The sequence below is a fragment of the Pteropus medius genome, unplaced genomic scaffold, assembly GCF_902729225.1.
Source record: "Pteropus medius unplaced genomic scaffold, Ma_sr-lr_union100, whole genome shotgun sequence".
NCBI classification, from domain to species: Eukaryota; Metazoa; Chordata; class Mammalia; order Chiroptera; family Pteropodidae; genus Pteropus; species Pteropus medius.
Window position 1 is genome coordinate 10465357 of NW_024352785.1, and position 10989 is coordinate 10476345.

Consider the following 10989-nt stretch of genomic DNA (forward strand, 5'->3'; position numbering starts at 1 on the left):
ACTATTCTGCTTCCATTCTAGCCCCCGCTTCAGACCAGTCTTCAGACAGAGTTAGTATTTTTGAAACAGTAGTCACATTAAATATATTTTTTCTCCGCTTAAAATTCTTCAAAGACTTCCCATTACACTTCAAATAAAATTTAAGTGTCTGGACCATCAGGATAGACTGAGAATCATATGCTAGTTCTACTACTTTTTGTGTTATTTAGTTTTCTAAAGTTCAGTTTCCTCATCTTTAAGATGGAAATCATAATCTAAATAACATGAGAGTATTATGAGGATTCAACCAGATAATTCATGTTAAAGACTTAGCATAATTATTGATTTGCAACAATCATAATAAGTGTAAGTTGTCATCTTCATAATCACTTGAAAAAAATGACCAGGCTTTCTATTAAAATTATTTCAGGTAATGTTTGAATTAAAGTCAAAATTGCAAAAAGCTTGCTATGAAACCCCTTCACTTTGAATTTACTTGGAGTTCCAATAACTCTGTCTTATGATCACTAGATTCAAACATAATGCCAATCTATCCCACTCTTAATTTTTTATTAACAAAATAAGGTAACAGGTGTATTATGAGATGAGACTAGAATCAGAATTTTTTTCTTTTTTCTGTGACTCCCTTTCTACATAACTCTCTGGCTAGATTAGAAAAGTCTATCTTTTCTCTAATTCTATTCATTGAGTTTCTGTCTCTTGTTACCTTAAACAATGTCTTCTCCTTATTCATTATACCTAGGGTCAGCAAACTATGGCCTGTGATCCTAATTTAACCCACCACTTGCTTTTACAAAATTTTATTGGAACACAGCTATGGTGGACAGACTCCCGATCATTCCTGCCTTTCGATATTCACACCTCGGTATAATCCTCTCCACTTGAGAGTGGGCAGCACTGTTACTTTCTTCTAACCAACTGAATATGGTAAAGTAATAGAATATCACTCGCATGATTGTTACATTATGTAAAATTCTTTCGTACTACCAAACTCACTCTAGAGACTTTCTCCCTTCTTGGCTTTGAAGAAGCAAGCTGCCACGTTCTGAGAGGGATTGTGGATAGATCCACATAGCAAGGAACTGAGTGACCTCTAGGAGCTGGGAGCGACCAATAGTCAGCAAGGAGCTGAGGTCCTCGGTCCTCGGTACTATAGCCACCGAAAATAAATCTTCAAACAACCCGAGTGAATTTGGAAGTGGATTCTTTCCCAGTCAAGCCTCCAGATGAGAACACATCAAGAACCCAGACTCCTGACTCAGAGAAATGGTGAGATACTAAATGTGCGTTAATTTAAACTTCTAAATTTATAGTAATTTGTTATGCCATAATGGATAACCAAAACAATAGCCATGCTCTTTTGTTTACGTATAGTCATGTAGTCTATGGTTCCTTTTGCACTAGGACAGCAGAGTTGAGTAGTTTCGACAGAGAGCCCATGATCCAGAAAGCCTAAAATATTTACTACCTAGCTCTTTACAGGAAAAGTTTGAAGACCCATGTCTTATTACCGTACTTCCCTGGGGCATCCTTAGCAGAATATAGCACATAGGGAATACATAGATCTACAAGATGGATGTGGTATATATTGCCATAGCATCACTTTTTAATTTTTGCCAGCCTTATGGAAATTGGAAATTGTATTTTCCATCCTCTGTAGCCATGGACTAGGTCTCATCTATGAAATGTAAGTGGAAATGATACTTATCCAATTTTTCTTTCCCTTTTCTGTGACCAAAACATAGATTTGGAGCTCAGTGAGCAGACAAAGATAATGCCTTAAGGGGTAAGAAGGAACAACGTGGAAGGAAGCTGGGTCCTTGAATGTCCTCATGGAGCAGTGCTGCCAATATGCCCCTGACAAGGTGCTGTCTCCAGACCATTGCATGAGAAATAAAACATCTAGTTTGAGCAACTATATTTGGGATATTATTAATACAGCAGCTTAGCCCTTAGCCTAACTAATAAGGGGTAATATGATTTTAATTAGCCAGCAATTTAGAGCATTTACATTTTTATAGAGAGATGAATATTTTATATCATATAGTTCAAATCCATATAAATATTGAAGAGAAAATGGAACACTTAAAACAAACAAACAAACAAACTTTGTTCTAACAGTATGCAACTTCAGGCTAAATTTCCAGAGCTACTGGGAGGATATATCACCCTACTTTCCCAGTGTGGCTTCTTGGAAGGAAAAGTTGGAGAAAACATAGGTATATATTGTAAATTTCTCCCCCTAAAGTCTTTACATAATCCATTTTCCACTGTTGAAGAAGGCCAGGACGATTCTGACTTGTTCAGCCTCATTATTCAGAAGCTGCTCAGGAATTAGAATTTAAGTTTTAGATGAGTCAATTTTGCTTCCCTAAAACTTTGATTTTTGTCATTATTATGCAAATAGTTCTACTCAATATACCAGCCTCATTTAATGCTAAAATTAGGAACACATTAATTTGAGGGATTTTATAGTAAAGTTTAATGGCATTTATAAATTTGGAGAACTTCAGGGATTTTATAATGGCTTCCTCACATCCCACCCCCACCCCTATTCTTGAATCTTTTAAAATGTCTCTTGCTTTTCTCTGAATTGTAAGGTTGTAATATAAGCTGACTCGAGGCCTACGATTCAAATTTAAATGATAGCACTTTTCATATCCTGATTTATTTGTTTTATTTGAAATGGAAAGTTGTTAGTTTTTGTTCCAAAAGTTGTTAGTTTTTGTACCTAAGTTAAGGAAAAAAAGAGGAAAGCAGCTAATAGTAAATTTAATAATTGCATTTATTTTGAAACTGAGTTTTAGAATACAATACATCCTACCTGAATTGTTTAAGGAAAAGCCAGTAATAAGATTTTTCTCATGTATAATAACTGTGGATTTGCTGCGAGGCATGGAGCGCAGTGATTTTTTCCCCATGTCTCCTTGTTTCTGCAATTGCTTTATTTCTTTTGTGCTGTTTCTAGTCCACATCTCAGATTCTTCCTACAGGTTCAACCAGTCTACCTGTTAACAAAGCAAAAAGCCGTCCCCAGAAACAGGCTGCTCTAACACTTCAGCATTGGAAGCTTCAGCATCCATCCCTGTCCAGGAATATGGTTATGCTTTGGCAGCAGAGCACAGTAATTTTCCAAATGATCAGAGAAAGTAGTGACTCATGCATCCCAGACCATGTGCTCCACTTTGTAATCCAGCTTCTCACTCTATTACATGCTGATATAAGTAGTCCTGTGAACATCAGGGTACTTAAAAAATATTGGCTGAATGAATTAATGGAGTACATAAATAGTTTTTCTCCCTCTGCCTCCCTTATTTGCACAGTACCATCTGAATTCTTAAAAACAAACAAAACTATCATAAACTTTAGATTTACAAGAGTAGTTTTCAAACTGCTTTAGCTAAATACATTGGTAATCCCACTAGGGAATAGCCACATCTCTTTTGGGGAGGATCTCCTGAAGTCATTGATCCTTTCATTCATGGAGCAGGAGATATACATGAAGAGAATAAAAGCCTGATAAACTGTTAGGGACCCAGATTTCTCCCATTCAGAATGCTAGAGCAAGTTCTCTCACTGCTGTGAGGAGATTTATGATAGTCATGCTGTTGACCTAAACATGCTTCTGGTACTAAGACCATAAAGACTGAAAAACAATTGCATTCCTACCAAATTCATAAGTAATTTATATGACAGGGATCCCTCAGGGCCTAGCATCTTTCCCTGCCTCAGCAAAACATCATTGCTTTAGTTTCATGCCATGTGACAAGGACTAGTTATAGTCAAAAATTTGAGGTGAATCTGAGGTATGTAGGTGAGGAGGGCAGGAGGCTCCTTCTTACTACTGAAGACTGAACCGTTGCTCTAAAGCTAGCTTTTGCTAAAATTTCGGGTTCTTAGAAGGTTTCGAGGCCTGAAAGGCAATGATAAAGTGTCATTTTGTTTACCATTTGATATTAGTCTTTCTGTATGCAGCTCCCTTGGGAATGACAAGGGTTAAGGAGTGATTGGCGGGACAAGATTTGGGCATCTGAAGATTCTCTAATCAAGTGCCATTAAATGCAATCACAATTTCCCCTTCTTAGCAAATCTGTCATATTTTTCAGTGGTAAACGTATAGAGAGCTATGGACAAAAATATCAAAGACATCATTCATACCTTTCAGCTCTCAAGTGGGCATTGAGTAAGAGAAGGCTTTAAATAAACAACTCCCATTCCTTCTGAAGAGCAGCTTGACACTTCTAACCGTCCATTCTAAAAAAGCAAAATATCCACTTCTCTGAAAACGGGGGAGATGTTGCTGAGTCAGTTTCAAAGATTCATTGGTTACCTACCTGCCACAATCGACCAGTGAGACCAGTTCCTGGCAAGTTGGAAACTAACCTCATCCTCTACATTTCTGAGTGAGAACTTGAACTTTAACATCTCCTTCCAGCTCCCTAGGAAGCTAAAGAGATATGACTGTACATTTGGTAGCCTGACATGGTTCTCTCTTTTGACTATTGAATTTGTGGAAGAAAAAGAACAATCAAAAATAGTGCTCCTCCCTTCCCAGACTAAGTGTTTAGAATGGAACATGGCTAAGTAGGAAATTTAGAAAAGGGGGAGTGATATATTAAATGATATGTTATACCCTTATATGCTCCAGTAACAGACATCCAAGCCCCTTCAGGGCTACTTTTGTGCCTCCTTTTCTAAAAATGTTTAGTTACCTGCAAGTGGGGCTGATTTATATTATATGAAACCCACAATATTTGCTTCAGACAGAGGAATGAATGAAAGTCTTCTTCCATTTGTTAGTTTCACTCTGAAGTATTTACCCACCACAATGTCTATCAAAAACAGAGCAAACTGATTCTGCAATGCCAAGTTGTTTCTTCCTCAGTTAACTACTACCATGCCTATATCTGTGTAAGTGCTTATTGGCAGAACTTTGTCCACAAAATATGTTAGAGGCCAGACAAAATTAAAATTTTTTCTAATTATATTAGCGATGCTTAGCTTTAAAGAGCATGCAACATTTCAGTCCCCTGCAGGGAGCTCTGCAATGTCCCTGAACATGTTTCAGCATAATTAAACTTGCTCGCCTTTTTCCGCTTCTCCTTCAGGACTGACATGGTAGGAAAGGAGAACCAGATGGCAGAGGTTTCCTTTCCCAGACCAATCAGCATGTCCTCAGTTTTTGCCCTCTGCAGCCACAGCTTGTTCCCAGCTTCCTTCCTACATAAATTGGCAGCCTCCTCAGGACAGGCAGAGTGGGAACCTAGACCATTAGGAATTTGCCCTTCACACAGACAGATTCTTCAGATCTCAGGCAGCTTCAGACCTTAGACATCAGTGCCCAGGTTGCCCAGACAGCCCTGGCAATATCTACTGTGAGATTTCAGCTGTGAAAATAAAATAAATTAATAAATCAGCACTTGCTTTGTATTTATACCCAGATTTCTTCATTTATTTTTTTAAAAAAAAAAAAAGGAAGGGAATTTTGGAGAAAGGAATGGACAAATATTGTTGTATGTTTTTTAAAGGCATCATATTTAAGGAAAAAGGAGTTTTGGTAGCCTTTTGATTATCATATTCAATGAAGATGCTGGATAAGAACTTAGCTGAACAACTCTCTTTGCTTATTCATTCATTCATTCATTTATGCATTTATTTATTCATCAACTAATATGCCAACAAGTGAGGTCCTTCTGGAACTTTCTTGTTCTGCTTGAGTATCAGATCTACATTAAAGGCATTGCCCCATGTTCTTAGGAAGAGCCTGATCCGCAGACGAAGAGGCTCTCCCGACTGACTCCTCCAGCAGCTTTTTGATGGTAAGAAGAAAGAAAGGGAAACACCAGTGTGGGCCACTTCTGAGTAGCTACAGTGGGTGCTTGATTGGTCAGGCATAGCATTACCTTCAGCTCCTCAGTTAATGAGACAATCAGTAAGTAAAAGAATGTAGTTCTGGTAACAAAGACTAATCAACTGCCTGCTTTGTGCCTGTTAGTGTATTAGTTGCCAAGAATTCCAAATAAGACAGGCTGTCATCTCTGTGGCCTTAATATCTGGCTAAACATCACTCTCTTGATGGAGCAGCAGTTGTAATACTGAACAGAACAACAATGACCCATTGGAAATGTGTAGCACTTTACAGTTTACAAAGCCCTTTCATGCTCCTAATCTTATTTGATCCTCACAATATTCTTGTTTAGTAAATTGGGCAAGTGTTATTTCATTCCATTACAGATGTATAAACTGAAACAGAGACACCAAGTCACTTGCCCAAGATCCCACAGCTGTACTCAGAATTTCTGAGCCCAGTTTAGGACGCTTAATACCAATTTTTGCCTCCGTTCTGAATGGCCTTTTGAACCTGCTCTGCCGTAATGGTTGGAATCTGTTCAAGCTCTTCTTTACAGTGAGCACCATGTTAAACTTTCTCATGGAGGGTGCTGGAGGGACAATGCAGGAAGAAAGGGCTTGTCCTGCAGGTTCCACCAGCTGTCCTGTCAGTTACCAGTGTGGGTGTGAGGGCATGTAGTGGTACTCTTCTTCAGCCATGGGTCCAGAACACACAGTCTTTTGACTGCCTTATAGCCCTGGCCTAGTGTGGCAAACACTTTGCTGAGGCTCTCCCAACACAGACACTGCGTACTGCAGGCCTCCTGCCCAGACCAGAGCCTCTAGCCCCTCTGCATGCCCACTCCCCCACCCACCAACTATGACTCACTTGTGTCCTGATTCCCCTGCTCATACACCCCTCGCCCCTCAAGTTTGCAGTCCTGACACAGACACTATGTGTGCCAAGCTTCCTACAAACAGTGGCATTCATTGGCTGTGGCTTACCTACTTCCTAGAGGTTTGTTTCCTGCTCACCCAGCGACCGTGGACCATTTCTGGCCTGGGCAAACCAAGAAATTTCTCTTCCATCCAATAGTACTTTAGCTATACCCTCTCCAATCAGATATAAAACCCAGCCTTGAGGAGGGGGATCCTCTTCCAATTTCATTTACCTTGGATACTCTCCCTCAGCCCTGTGGTACCCTATAAAGTTCTCATATATCCTGTATAGTTACTGTTTATCATAACAATAATTCTTTATGTTAAATTTCCCTTATTTAAATCTCTATATAGTCACAGACTAGGTTAAGGAAATAGTTTAAGTTTCTTATGGGCAAGGATCTTGTCATATGGCTTTCAGCACTGCATGTACCTGCCTTCTGTGATGCAGAAGGTTCTGAATAAGGACTGTTAACTGAGCACAGTTTAATTTTAACATCCTGTTTAATGGGAAGCAATAGCAGCCCACAGAGCGAGCCAGTGTGCAAGAAGGAGTAAAGAGTTTGTTTATGCATGTGGAATCTGTTCATTTGTTCATTAAAGTTGATCAAATGCCAATTGAGAGCAGCAGCATTTGCCCCACTGGCAGGTCAAACAGCAGCACTGGCCCTCGAGGGAGATGGTTGCTACAAGAGGTTGTTAAAGTGACTTTCTGAAAGACAGAATGGAAACAACATGGAAAGACCCAGAAGGAACTGGGGAAATACCAAGTAATCTTAACTACTCATGAAGTTCAGAAAAGGTAAGTGACTTACCTAAGGTCGTGTGGCCGCTCCTTGGTAGAGCCAGGAATAGAAAGCAGGTCTCATGATCCTCTCAGTCCAGACCCTCACCATTGCATTCCAGTGAGTCTTCAAGTGGGTGCGAAGGGGTGGTGATGTAAACTGCCATCTCAGGAAATGGGGTAAAATACCCCCAAACATGGTTATCCCTTAGCTAGTAGTTCAAAAGAGTCTATTTGGAGGATCCAAAGAGTACCCCTGCTAATGCTATTACCTTTGGGAAAGCAACTAGTGCCTATCAAATATGTTGAATTTGGGGTTTGACTTCCCTGAAGGTAACCGGCCACTTGTTAATGCACAGCATCGCAGGCTTTTGGGGCAAAGCAAAATGTTCCCTGTTCTACCCGCCTCAAAGCATCACTGGTTTCTCTGAGGTGGTCTTACACCCCCACATAAAGCCTCTCTGTCATCCTTTCCAACATCTGCAGCTTAACTGTGCTAACGATTTTCCTTTATCATGTTGGTTTACTTAGCAGGACATTTTGCTATTTCTGATCAGATGTTTTCCAGGGAGCCAAGGCATGGAATCTTTTAGTCAGTGGGGAGAGCCAACAGAGCTTGTTCATACACTTCTCTGAAGCTTCCCCAAAAGCATGACTTCTAGCTTGAATCCAACAATGAACGTATGGGCATATGTGACACCCTGTGTGTCATTAATATTTCATTAACAGATGGGTTACATATGAGCCAAGGAGGAATGTAGATGAAGCAAGAGCTGTGAGAGCTAAGTCAAGCCATGTTTAGAATGTCTTTGTTGGCTGTCATTGAGAAGGAACTCATGCTGATTAATTGATTCGGGATGTGCATACACCTCTATGGTAGGAAGCAAGAGACACATGGGTCCAGAGAAAATAGACCTGCCTGTGAGCGTCCTGGGAGAGGCCAGATGCTCTGCAAGGAGTTTTAGTGAAATGAGAGTTGCACTTTGCAGGCTAGCCCTGGCTGGAAGTGCAACTTATTAGGAGTTGCAGGTGCACAGGAAATAAAATTTCCCTCACTGGGAAATCTGCTACAGTGGGGATTGCTCTATTTACCTGGCCAGTGGAATCAGTAAGGAAGGACATTGCCAGGATTTGCACATGCTTCATTTGCGCACTTCATAGGCTGAGCTTGCTCTAAGAGCCAGTACTGAGGCTCTTCCTGGCCTAATGGTTTTCTTCAAAGCCACTGTTTCTCTACCTCCCCACCTCTGACTCTCTCACTGTTCTAGAGATCTAAGGTTTCCTCTGGGAATATGTGTCTTTTACTTTTGTCTTCTTTGTTCATTCAAAGGGCACTGTGCCAAGCTCTGGGAATTCAACAGTTCTTCATGGGACTTCTTTGTTAACCAAGACCTTATCATCCTCTCCTAACACCTGTAAACAGAAACATGCAAAATAGTGTGCTTCTAGACCTAGGATATCATTGAATTTGAGAGGAAGGCAGTCCCAGGTCACTGGTCCAGCATATGGCTAGAGCTTAGGCCTTGGGATGTCATAGCTTGCTCCATTGCAGTACATCTACCCTGAGTGTTAAGATCTAGCTGACTCTCTGAAACTAAATTTTTTTTCTTTTTTTAGAAAACTAGGATTGTTTTACTTTTGATTAATTTTGTTGAGATTGAATTTGCATGCAATAAAATATACTCATTTAAATTATACAAGTCAATAAATTTTGACAGACTTATACAGAGATCCATGTAATCTCCATTACAGTCAAGATATAGGATACTTCCACCATCCCAAAAGCTCCCAAGAACTCCTTTACAGTAAGTCTCCTCCACCCCTGGCCTCACACAACCACTGATTTGTTTTCTACTATTATAGATTAGTTTTGCCTATCCTAGAATTTCATGTCCATGAAAAGTGTACACTGTGTACTTTTATGTCTGGCTTTTTTTGTTTAGCATATTTTTTAGATTTATCCATATTGTTGTATCGATCCAAAGTCTGTTCCTTTTTATTGCCGAAGAGTATTGCACTGTATGGATATGCTACAAAATGTTTATCTGTTTATCTGTTGATATGATTTTGGATTATTTACAGTTTGAAGCTATTATGAGAGTAAAGCTGCTGTGAACAATTGTGTCCACAGCCTGGGGTTGAAGACCCCTGCCCTAAGTCTCAAGACATGAGGATAGATAAAAACAATAAGACTTCACATTTTGGCAATGAAGGTAAAGGATGAGTCCATCAAGGAAGAAATGTCTTCAAGAAGAGGAAGAGTGAGCTCCATCTGGGTCCATTTCCTTCATTTGATCACTGCTTCAGCAGGGAAAGAGGGAAAGGCACATTCTTTCGAGGGCGGAGGGGTGGGGGGTGGCGCTCTCTCCAGGTAGATCAGATCTACCACTGATCATGTATCACATGTGTTGAGCTTCTGCTCTGTCTGGCAGTGCACTAGGCACTGAGGAGCACAGGAGTAAAATGGAACACACATCTCTGCCCCAAAGGAGATCCAACTCATCACCACTTTTCTGCATTTTTGAGGGCCTAGCTAGCAGTTCCTAAGGGAAGCACTTTAGTACTGTGCTCAATGAGATGTCTTTTGTTTCTCCTTCCTGTCTGTATCTTCTGTCAACTTATCTCTCCAGTTCATGCCAACCAGACAGAAAGCTGTAAGCAAGAGAAATGAAAAAGTTTTGTGCTTTTTACAGCTTAAAAGTGATCCCAGAGGCCACTGTCTTCTGCTAAACACATTAATATCATTCTCAGAGCTTTGCCACTATTTTGAAAATGTTAAAGAAAATCTTTTATAGGGATTATTATATCAACCAGATCAAATCATGCCTTGGTCCTTTTTGATAAGGTAAATAGGGAGATTACTACCTAATGGCTTTCAGACAGTAATAGTTGAACTATGAATTCCTATCTGAATAAAACGTTAACATTACTGGCATGCAGAGATTATGGAAATGTAAATTGTCTCATAAGAAACGGTTCCAATCGTGTAGCTTAAAAAATACCAAATTCTATTTGCAATTATTGCCAGAGACTTAAAAATTAAGTTTCCTTCCCTGGAGTAGTTTAACTGTCAAAATGATTACTTCTATTATCTGCCCATCCAATATTATTCAGTTAATTTAATCCCCTCAAAATTAGTGGATTTTCACCACGGATTTAGCCAGGGGATTTTTCCAGCTCCGCTGATACCAACTTTTAAAGTGATTATGTATAATCTATTTCTTTTCCACTATTTCATCTTAGCAAACACTGCTTTTCCTTCTATATCTTCAGAAAAGAGGTCAGGATTAGCTAGGTATACTATCAGGATTCAGCACTATGCCATTAATTGTAAAAAAAAAAAAAAAAGGCTGTAAAAATTGCTGCTGGGATCCCTGGGGCAGTGGATTCTCTTTCCAAAATCCTGATATGCCTAGCCAGAGCTGTTCGCAGGTCAG